This window comes from Tachysurus fulvidraco, chromosome 4 (assembly GCF_022655615.1).
Source record: "Tachysurus fulvidraco isolate hzauxx_2018 chromosome 4, HZAU_PFXX_2.0, whole genome shotgun sequence".
Classification (NCBI taxonomy): domain Eukaryota; kingdom Metazoa; phylum Chordata; class Actinopteri; order Siluriformes; family Bagridae; genus Tachysurus; species Tachysurus fulvidraco.
The window spans coordinates 16,013,794-16,026,208 of record NC_062521.1 but is presented as its reverse complement, the minus strand read 5'-3'; the positions used below and the strand labels follow the sequence as shown (position 1 = coordinate 16,026,208).

Sequence of the window (12,415 nt, the reverse complement as noted above, 5' to 3'; positions counted from 1 at the left end):
TTTTTATTTGTAAGAGTAAATTAATTAAAAGACAATTTTAACTTAAACCCCTGAAAAGGTCAGTCAGTGTTTTGTGTGTGTGTGTGTGTGTGTGTGTGTGTGTGTGTGTGTGTGTGTGTGTGTGTGTGTGTGTGTGTGTCCCTTAATCACTTTGTGAGTACAGAACATGTTGCAGTTCTATTATAAATGATGTCTGATGCAAAGATACAAAAGCGTACTGATTAATGATCATCTGACCTGCACCAAATGCAGACTAATCATTTCAAACAGTACATAATGGCAATGGCCACAAGCAGCATTGTAACATTTCAAGTTATGTGTTCGTAACTAGAGGAAATTATAATACGATGACACTCACTCTCTCTTGCTCCCTTTTTCTCTCTTTTCCTGGCATAAAAGAGGAGGTCAAAGAGTTACTTCTGCCAGAAATAAAACAGGTTCATTAAACCACCTCATCCACTTGTGTTATTGGTTTACTAGAGATTAGGTTAATCATGACTGACCACACTCATCAAATAAAATGCCACATTTCTCATTTGGCTGCTAAAACAATCTGCTGCACGTTTTTCTAACAACATATTGTGCAAGGTCTGAAATGCTGAAGCTATTGTTTTACAATATGTCTGCAGAAAATAACAGGGAAATGTCATCCAATTAAGCCTCCCATGCACCTATGTATTCAAAGAAACATATCTGCCCAGCCTGTATGAGATACAAGAAATGGCTTCATCCTCATTGCTTACATTTCCCAAACAGGTTATAAGTGTGACATGTGACACATATAATGAGGTTAAAATTGTTTGCCTGAGTGGGTCAATGAAACAAACATTAACATTAACAAACATAAGTTGAGAGAGTGATTTTCTCAAACTACGAGACTTTTCCTTTATCTTAACTCCATTTCTCTAGGTTTTTATACAATGTATGAACCTCATCAAGAAATTTTATTTACATCACTAGCCGCTGCCCTCACCTTACTGTAAGAAGGAATTACAAAGAAAGTGTAGTCAGTCTTGTGCAAAAAGTAGTAGAGTAGAGAGCCTTTTCTTTTCTTCTTTTTGAAAGACTCTTTTAAAAAAGCACAAGATGCAGTTTGAAGAGCTTGGTGTTGAGAGTCAAGATGCTGCCAAGAGGATAGCTCAATATTTCGTCTAAGCTCAGCTGTCAATGGGCCAAAAGTGAAAGTCCGAGACAGAGAGGCCGAGCATTTTTAATTATCTCCAGCCCAAGCCGACTGTGCATCATCATTAGAGCAACTAAGTAGCAGTGGTCACTGACTCAGGTAGTGGTAAATGGCACAATTAACAGCCTGAGGGGGGAGAACTATATTCAATTTGAAAGCCTTCTCTCTTAATCCATCTCCAGTGATCATGGCCTGTGCTGAGCTATGGACTTTTACATTCAATTACATTAAGTTAATTCAAGGTAAGAAGTCAACATTTTAATCAGGACCTGACAATCTAAAGTGAAATTCTAATGTTGAGAGAACTTTAGTGATAATGCAAACAACACACTCTGAAGTAAACTGTAAATTGCGGATCGGGATAGAAAGAAAAGTTTTTAAAACATTAGGCAAAACCAGAACAACTTGAGTTAAGTTTAATATATTGAACCTGACTTTCTGGTAAATTCATTTGATGGTATTTTTTCTATGATGAAAAAAATTGTTGTAAATTGTTGATGCAAAAAAAAAGCTTGTTTTCTTTTTCTTGTAGTAATTAATCTAATAATAGGTAATAACAAGCCTTTATATGTGCAGGTTTTTTGTCTTGTTTTTTTAATTTTCAAAGACCGTTACGTGTGTTCAAAGGAATTCATAAACACAGACAGATATTGATAGTTTTCCATAGAACACACTACTCTTGTCTTTTTGAGGGTAAATATCCTTAGAATTTGTATTACTACACAATACAAAAGTCAAATCCAAATGCACTATAACATGACAATGTTTAATGCACAAACAACTGCAGTATAAACGTGAACGTATAGCATCCAGATGAACGTAAACAAGATTTGTTGTAAGCACTATACTGTCTTCTTTGCATTTTTGCTTGCTAAAGTGTCTTAAACACGAAGTGACCCTGAAAGCCCATCCGATTAACAAGGAAATTCAGAGCATTCTCCACATAATCAGACTGGACAGAGGTTAGAACAGCTCAATATAGGAGATAACCACTCTTTGATCCAAACAGCCATGCAGAACCTGGCAGCAGCAGATTCAGAAAATGTTCTGTCAGGGACTTTGGATTTAAATTTGACCTTATTAGCTTCATAGGGATGAGAAGGAGAGGGACAGTAGAGTAATGCAATACAGTTTTCCGTTACTAAATGAAATATCAACAAACTCCTATATCTACAGAAAAGGATATAAATGAAATTATAGGTAGTATAAGTATGCTTTTTTTTAAAAATCTTATCATTTTGTAACTCCATAAAAACCTGTAATCATGTTGTACTTAATGGCAGAATCCTATATGAGTGCACTATAATGGAGGAATTATGTCATTAAACTTGCTGTTTCAAATCTTGCACAACATTTCTGTGACAAGGGCCTTCACTCTCCTACGTTGAGACTTTTCCCTCTAGAGCTAAATGTAAAATGTATTCATAGACAAAAAAATGTTAATCCTTTTAGTCTAATGAAGAAGCATGTCTCTAATTAATATATGCCTTTTAATCAGACATGCTGACATTCAGGAAGACACTGCCAGGATTCCCTCTGCTCAAAGAGTCTGTGTTAATTGTTCAGATATCGGCAGTGCCATCCAAATCCCTTGGACCTTTCAATTATCCAGAGAGAGCCACTGCTAGGATTTCCTCCGTCTTGACCCTTTAGTGAAACAAGCTTTTTGTATCCTTGCCATTCTCCAGCAGAGCTTCATTCACTAGCACACCTCAGGGGCAGTCGTCAGCTATTGCTGTTGATTTTCATTAATTTTAAGACACTAAATTCGCCAGTTTGGTGCTCACCCTTCTCTCCCAGGCAGCCAGAGAGCAGTGCACTCCCTTTTGGCTCCTGGCAGCTAAATTAAATGGAGTCTGCTCGATTGCTGGAAATCACAGTGCTGGGTGATAAAGCAATTAAGCCCCTCTAATTCTTTAGCCAGGAAAGGGTCGGCTCAGGCCTAGGAGATAATTAACTATATATAATGAAATCCCTTTGTTGCCTCTTTTTTCATTCGATTTTTGTTTCCTGGTACTGCTCACTACATAAGAGTGCAGGTCTGTGAGGCAAGGGTCTCCCCTCTGGTAGGTTGTCCAGCGGATGAAAACAGATCTTTAGTTAATAGGCTCTCTATGGACAGATGAAGTCTATTAGAAGGTTAATTTGAAAATGAATGGAGGGACTAAAAGAGAGGGAGAAAGGCCACAGAGAGAGCCAGCACACAGAGGCTTGAACATACATGTCCACTACAATTCTGTACACAGTTCACAGAGGTTTTTATGAAATATAAATAAAATGTAATTTTACGGAATATCGAAATGTTCATCCTCGGAATAATTACAAATTAGCTATATTCTAATAATTGTTTTCTGAAAAATCATATATTTAAATGAAAATGTTTGTGTTCCATTAAAGATTAACACAGTTTTTTTCCCATAATAGGCTATAAATTGCTCACAAATTGGGATTTCTATGTAGCATCAGTCCTAACCTTCCAGGGGAAAAAAACAATACAAAAAACAGCAAAGCATTGTTCAAATGCGTGGCACCACCCTGCCTCCTATTTCCATTTTTTCACTGCCCAGGAAAATATGATCCGAGCTCATTGGTGTGTGTATAATGAGGGGGTTACGGTGAGCTGAGAGAGGTCATGTAATTCTCTGTACCGGGGGACAGGATTTTTGGGGGAGTTGGCTGAGCACTCCTGCTCTGTGATGCATACACTCAAATGTGCCGGTGACGACCCTTCCAAATCCAAGGTCCGATTTAGGCATTGCCAGCATTAAACGCAGTCGGACTGTATCAATTTCTTCAGCTATACATATATTTTCCCCTACCAAAAACTAGAAATGATGCTACATGAATAATGCATGAAGTGGAAAAAACATACAATATGGAGTTTCATCATGGATAGTGTGAACAGGACTGCAAAGTGAAATAAAAAAATTTGGTGCATGGTATCTTTTTTTAGAGTTTAAACCATGGAAAGAATTTAGCATTACTTTCCTGTACCATGGAACTTCGTATTTTCATACAGAGAGAGATTAAAGTATGTCTACAACATGATCCCAAACTTCATTAAGTAAGGCCAGTCCATCGATGGAGCCTCTCAGACGTGGGAGCAGCCCTCCTGCTGCAGAGGTCACCGGCATTAGCATATCATTTGGAAATATAGCCAACCATTCTGGGTAAGTTTCCCAAAGGAGGTCTGCTTGGGCGTCCCTATGGGCTTGAGAAGCCACATCAGTCCACTGTTAACTATCGCCACTTAATTATGATAAAGACACATATTTGCCGCCTGTTTAAATACCCAGTATTTTCAACACTCTTTTGCTTCTTGACCGCCTGACCTCTTAGAAAAGCTTCCATCCATCATCTACCTCCTCACCCTAAATCATTGCAAATCATTACGCCCACCCACCCTCCATCCCCAAACAGTGGGGTGGCCACATGCGACCACGGTCAGGATTAGGGATAATCTGTTAAAGTGATCAATCATGTCTTGTAGTACTCTTATATGAAGCTCTGATTGGCTTATTGGATGTTCAAGGACTAGGATGAGTGAACCAATCCACAGAGACCCGTCACATATCAAATCCACTTCACCAAATCACTTTAACACTTTAGCACAAGAGCTTATAATTATACAAATAATTTGGGTGAAGGCATCTAAGCTAATTTTTTCTCTTAAATTTGTTCTTAAAGTTTTATTAAACTGTAACACAGGAATCACTATTAATAATAATAGTATTAAACCATCAAGATTTTTGCCTACCAGTAACACACAGACACACACACACACACAAATTCAAGCCAATTATGACTGAGGTAGACGTCATCCATGTGAAAAAGAAGCCACCCCTCCCTCCTGTGTTCTCCAAGCTGAAGATGAGCCAGTGACCCCGCTTGGTTTGCAAAACTAGTGCAGCGCTCTAACCCGAGGGCATGTGTTGTCATGCAAGTGAGATAAGTTTATTTTGCAAGCGGCCGGCATTTGTTCCGTCAGCAGGTGTGGGCTCTGGACCCTAAGCATGAGCGGTGGGGAGCCCAGCTCAGCACCTGCAGTGCTAGTGAGGTGGCTACGGAGATGCTTTGGCCGCAGCCCAAATATCTGCCTCTACCTTCTGTGCTGAGCCCAGCCTAGGGAAAGCAGGAGGAAGCAATATTGTGGAACAAATGTCCTCTAATGTGAGCCTGCTGGTTGGAGGCTCCGGTGGGGCCTGCAGTCGCTTTGCCCCCATTTACCCTTCACGCAGACCGGCCGGTGCTACTGTGGAGGTAAAGTTAAAGGCATCCTAATGCTGTGGGAACTTCCAGATGCTCCCTGGCCCTGATACTGCGGTCCAGCAACAAACAGGTGCTGACAACCTGGGCCAAATACCAATATTCTCCAAGAGGTGCAAAGTAAATGTGAAAGTGTTGTAGGTATAAATGCAGAAAGTTTTTTGGACAGTTTTACAAGATTTATTTTACGTTTGTTTATTTCCTTATACATCTATTTCCTAGCCAAAGTGACTAAAGACTGCCTGAAAATGTGACTAAGTCTTGTGAAAAGGAAAGAGCTCCTTATCAGCACAGCAGTAAAACTGATCTTTGAAGTTTGTTTTTATGTCTCTCAGTAGAACAACAGTAATTACAAAGGCAACACAAGACTGCTAATGTTTGCCCTGTGAGAGACAAGCTTCTGATGGTGGAAATGTGTTTGTTTGCCTGCTGTTTTGTGTTCTTCTGTGATTTGAGATTTAAAGATAACAGAATGTCTGGCATTGTTTTTGGCAAATTGGTTGGACAGATAAATTTAGTTCAGCATGAAGCCAATATCAAAAATAATTTCATAGTTGTATTTCTCCATTTAATATAATAAAAAACATTTTTACCAAATCTGATGTCTCAAAATGGCTTAAATATTTCATTCTGATATAAATTATGGAGTTATGAAGAAAAACATCAATTCCAGTAATTTTACTTTTTCTTGCAATCTAGAGATATGTTCAATAATCCTTGAAATACTTCACCTCAAAGTACACTGCAAAAAAAATAGACACCAGATGTAAATAAAAAAACAGAAAAAATAGAAAAACTGTAAAGGTTTTTTTTTTTTTTTTTTTTTTTTTTTTTACATATTTTCAGAACAAGTTTGATTTTTGCTAAGATTACATGAAGATAGGTATGTCTACGTTTGATAAGCCTTGTGTGCAGACCATCACTAAACATAATCCCTGTACTTTAATATAAGACCAGTGTTGTTGGCTGTGCTATTGGCAGAATTTTTAAAATAATTTTCCTGATCACTGGCCTCACTATCAATTGGAACACTTCCATCTGCATTACTGTGCTCTGTAAGAGAGAGTAATACAAACTGAACGGAGCTTATCTCCTGTGATTGGAATTTGCTTTTAGTCTTCCAAAAATGACTTTCCATTTTTATGTGACTCGTTTAAAATGTGTGCAATTAAAAGTTGCAAATGCATGAAAGCAAACCAAGTATAGTTGAAGTCAAAAGCCAGAAAAAGAGAGTGAGTCATAGGGGAGTGAGAAAGGCAGCAGTCTGTCTGGAAGAGTTTACTGATCTGCGGATTGTTGTCTCGTGTCTGGATGGGCGGCTTGTGTCTCAAATGAGCAGTCTGGGGCAAGGCGGCACAACAGAGGGAGTGATAACCATAGCAACAGCCCAGTCCCCAGCTGTCACGCCGTAGTGGAGATGGGTGCTGTGAGCACGGAGACCACTTAACCTCGGCCGCACTTCAACTTAGGGGAGTCAAGATGCTGCTCAAATCTCCACAGAACTCCACTTAATATGGAGACAATGGGGCTCCTGAACAGACAAAGAATGCATTTGAAAGCAACAATGAATAAATGAGCTACACTAGACTTCTTCTTGTACATTAACCGCTTTATCAGTATATCAGACATCACCTTTCCAAATGAAGGAAGAGGAAACCCAGAACTGTGCTTGGTTAAGCTTTCAATAAGGTTCACATCACATATTCATTAGGATTCATGGAAATCACCAACATCCTTTTTATTTGTCCCAGCAAAGAGTGACCTTCATTTCGATGTGCTCGAACCTATTCAACAGACAGCAATGGGAATATAGCTCTTTCAGTTTCCAAGCACACCAAGAAATGGGTGCTTGCCTGCTGCAGTATTCAATTACTGACCTGCATTCAGTATGGGTAACTACGTAACTAAGGTCAAGCCCACCCATAATTGACAGCATGCATAATGTCAGCAATAATAATTTCAATTCAAAGCGTTACCCAACCCAGACAGAGTCCAACATCAGCTTGATGCTATAAAGAATGGGATGTCAGGACAATAACCAAGAAGTGATACAATGATCTCATTTGCATTTGATAAAACACTGATTTTGAATGCAATCACAAACAAGATTAACCCAATTTGTTTCGATACACTTATTCATACACATTTGATGTACTGGCCTCCAGTCTGAAAAATGTTTTTCTGACTATGCTCTTTTTAGGTGATATTTATAGAACCCGACAAAACATAAGACTAAATGCAGCTTCTGAATTACACAGATGCTTGTGAGCCTCTACAACCACTTATCCATGCCCATGTATTATGAAATCTCTCCATACATTGTGCAGACCTAGAGAAAGGCAACCTTTCTGAATCATATCCAAAATGTGCATAAGCCATTTGTTTTCCAAATGCATGTTTGCATGATTAATGCAGCGTAAACAATGCCAATAAACCAAATTCATAACATATGACTTTTTAGGGATCGCAAGGTTATGGGCACCAATTTGAATATGACACTATGATGCATAAGCATTTTGTGGTATGTCATAAATAGCAATTGGTATTTATCCCAATTTGGAACTAAGCAAAGCCAGCCCCCCCTCCTGAGAAGGTCATCTCCATATTAACATGAGCGAGCAATACTCAGATGAGTAACGATCCATTCCAAATGACGGCGTTTGTTTCTAATGACCACTTCAACCAGGCTTGCCTCATGGAAACTTGCTGTATTGCTACACATCAGTGAGGACAGTACTGTTATCAGTTCGGCCATCTGCTAAATCAGTCACATGTACAATAAACAAGTGAAAAGCTGTGTACAATATGTGAACAAATATAAGGTGGTGGCTCCAATTGCCTTTACATACTCAGGAATAAACTCGAACTGTTACTATTATTTTCTAGTACTATTTGTGTTATTTCCTTTTTTATTCATTGTTCAATAATGTATAAAAGTATATGACTATTTGATTGTTTTCTGTTTGTAATACATTCTGGTATGATTTGATATATATTTTTAATTAAATGTAAAATATTATTCAAGTCATTACCTTAAATTCACCCTTTTGATATGGCATTTAATAAATTATTATTCAAGTAAATTCTACATACTAATAAAAAAGACGAAAAACTTGACATTAAGTGACATTAAGAATAAGAGGAGAGATATCTGAATATAGAGTTTGAGTAGCGGACACTCAAAGACAACTCTTTATATTAAGAGTCATTTACAATATATCACTTATATCAGGGTATCCTTTCTGTAAGGTGATGAAAGCAAAAGCTTTTTATACACTAACCAATATCACCACCAGAAACAATTGCTAAGAGTTGATAAAGTTACTAGACAAATAAATATAAAACCAACATTATAGCAGTTCCATAAAGGAGAAACTACTGTGTATGCATGAGTGTTTGCACCTAAATCGTTGTTTGACATGCAAAAAAGGGATCAGTGTGGCATGGGTATTGAATACAAAGTAAAACATACAGTAGACTTAAGGTCTTGTCAATATGAGATCTGTCAACAAGAGCTTTCTCTGTTCTTTTGTTTGTGTGTGTGTGTGTGTGTGTGTGTGTGTGTGTGTGTGTGTGTGTGTGTGTGTGTGTGTGTGTGTGTGTGTGTGTGTGTGTGTGTGTGTGTGTGTCATCCTTGTGGTGACAAACATTGGCAGTGACAGAGGTCAGACGGGATGGCCTGTTGTTTTGAAAAGGAAAGCTTGGCATTGTCCCCTGTAGCCTCCTCAGGCTAGGAGGCATGCTCTAATCAGGCTCCCTCCTCTGCTGACGGCTGTGTAGGAGCAAGCCGCAGCCTCCAGTCATCCTCTGGGACCTTTCAATGGGCTTTAGAGGCCAAATGAGGTGCAAGTCTATTAAAAGGGAGTTTGAGTGCAGATTCCTGGCCCACTGGGGGTCTCTGACGTATCATTCAGGTGCAGTTAATTTCTGTTTTGGTCAACAATGCACAGACATGAGCACTATAGTGGGAACCAGACAGGGTGATGACTGAGGTTCCCAAATGTCAACCAGAAAAAAGACCAGAGGTTTGAAAACATTTCCCACTATAGTTAAGTCCAGTAAGAACAGGACATCATTTAATATGAATTCCATCTCTCAGTTGAGTAAAACACAGATGGGGTACTGGTGTTTTTTGTTTTGTTTTGTTTTGTCTTGTTTTCTATTCTTTGTAATCTTTCTTATGCAAATACGACTCATTCACTCATACACTAGTTAAAAATGATTAAAAAGAATAACATACTTTGTTAAACAAATATAAACGTATATTTATCTGAACTAAAGAAAAACCACAGATTCAGCTGCTAATTCCATTTGCATAAATGAAGAACAATATTTTGTAAGTGTGTTTTGATATAGTTTTTTGTATAATAATATAATATTATTGTAAAAACATGATGATTTAATATAATGATTTATGAAAAAATCCACAAATGCACTTGATGCACAAAAATAAAGCTTTCAAACCTTTTTGAAAATCTTGACAATTCATATAAACAGGAAGGAAGAATTGTTGTGTGTGTGTGTGTGTGTGTGTGTGTGTGTGTGTGTGTGTGTGTGTGTGTGTGTGTGTGTGTGTGTGTGTGTGTGTTTTGTCACTGTATACAATTCTAATAGTGAAGACAGAACTTCCTGTGCGTTTTGTTCTTTGTGTATATGGGTTTGAAGTGCTGCATGCGGCCATATGCTTTGTGTGTGCCGATGAGGGAAAGATAGATTAAATAGACCCTGTTTATTCATATGGAGGACTGAGATGAATAATGAACTCCAGTAAGAGGCACATTTTTGGAGTATATAGTCATTGCACGATTCATTATATAGAAGTGAATGTGGCTCCTTACATTTTATCTACAGTAACTCCAGGGCTAGCCCATTTTCTCCCATACCACCAGGCCATGTGTTTCATGATTAACCTACATCAGGAGAAGAATTCATAACATGTCCTTTGAATGTGATCTCCTTGAAAAGAATAAACTATATATGGATATTCATGCTCAGGTCGGAGGAAATGCAAGAGCGATGAGCTGCTTCAGACTCCAAGAGCTGAGGTTGATAAAATGTGCAGGTACAGAATAGCAAATTTGTTTAAATCCACTGATAGATCAAATGTCTGCTAGGCATAAGACTATTATTTCAACAGTATTTTATACAAAATAATAGAGTTTAATTATAACTTTCTCTAAATCTGTGTTGTCCTAAGAAATGGCAGTGTTTGCATAGCTCAGGCACTGTTTTTATAGGATGTTATTGTATTTCACCATGAAGTATTTATATTTCTTGATCCAAAATGAGCTTTGAAAAACAAGGGGAAGAGGTTGGGGGCAGTAACATGACAAGAGGCTGCAATCTAATTCAGCCAGAGTCAGACTGTCAGGGCTAATTAGACGTGATTGTGAAAGTGCGCCTCAGAGCCGAAAAATTTAATTTGCTATTGATTTGCTACTTAAATGCCTCACGTCCATTCTTATCATTATTACATGGAAGCCACAGTGCCAATATGTAGAGAGACCAGACACATCAAAGAACAAGTCCAGGCACAAGGTGCTTTCTTTAGCAGAAATCAGTATGAACATCGTATTAATCCTTATTATCAGCCTGACTTCTGATTCCGACACCAAGGCATGTCAGGGGTACGTGCATAATGTGAACCAGGGGAACAAGCTGATTAACATTCATCTAAATTTAATTTGGATGAGCCCGAACCTGCTTCTATGAAGGACCTTAGAATATCCCATGAATAGCGTTCCTTTAACTCAACAGAGTGAGTAAGAACAAAAAAATGCAATGCATTCATTTAAATTAATGGGTCAGAGTGCTGCATGCATCTCACAAATTAACCTCACAAATCCCTATGTAGAATCCACCGGAAAGAGGTAAGCAAAGACAAATTATCCAGGCTAAATAAGTATGTGCATATGGGTTAACTTAGCTAAAACAACAAACACATATCTAGTTCACTATAAGGTGTCATTTCTGCAGCGCATGTCACAATGCTCCTCTCCTTTAAACAAGTATTTTGATGGCAAGGCTGAGCAGCTTTGTGATTTGATAAGTACCCCTGCCCTCCTTCTCCTCCTCCATCTCTACTGACATTTGCAGAATATAAAAATCTGAACCACAACGAGGAGGCTAACACTGACAAACTGGGTTTATGATTTGTTGAGCAAGCAATAACAGCATGCTGACGTATATTTTAGAATGTTGAATGGTGTTTATTGAGCGACTAGGAGGCACTGGTGGCGGATGTGTTCAGGGTGTGCGAGAACAGAGGAAGTGTTCTGAGAAAGTGAGCAGTGCTTGAGAGGCTGTGAATTAAAATTAGTGGGGTAAATGGATTGTTATAAGAAGGCTGGCGAACTAGAGGGATGACTTACCTGTTACTGATTCCTAAAGATTTCCCATCATCCAGAATCACATGCAGCTTCTACTCAATCCTCTAAGCCCAGACACACACCGTTCTTTTATGACTGCTCACTGGGACAGACCTCTTTTCCAAATGCACAGTCCTGCAAGCATGCAAACATGTAACTATTAAAACATAATCATTTATTATCCCAAGTTCTGTCATTATTTTGCATGGGTCAAAATATTAATGATATAATTAAAAAAGTTATATGCGATAATCAAACTTTGAACAACTCGAAAAGTAAATTAAGCAGCTAAAAAAAAGTTATGATGGAAGAAAAATCAAGAAAAAAATAAATTAGATTTAGATTAAGTTGTTAAATATTATTAAAAATCATTTATCAAACACATAATAGCTCCTCACAGTGTGAACAGAGTCCAGATTATCTAATACTGTCTACCGGAATTCTTTGTATCCTTTGAAACACTTAGAAGATCAACAGAAAATAATAATACTTGCAAAAAAAATTATATTTTAAGCCTAAACACACATTTCTATTGAAAGATGCATTTTTCCAACAAAGATCTTTTTGCTACTTGAAATTTGTAGTGTTTTGTAACTAC

The 12,415-nt window shown here is 38.0% G+C and overlaps 1 long non-coding RNA gene across 1 annotated transcript in view; it reads right to left on the bottom strand.

Moving 5' to 3' along the window:
* LOC113639758 overlaps positions 1-11,948 on the bottom strand; it is a 33,589-nt gene extending 21,641 nt beyond the window's left edge. The window contains exon 1 of the long non-coding RNA XR_003439890.2: positions 11,821-11,948. This is a non-coding gene — a long non-coding RNA (uncharacterized LOC113639758). The remainder of the gene's footprint in view (positions 1-11,820) is intronic.
* Between the last annotated feature and the right edge of the window lie 467 nt (positions 11,949-12,415).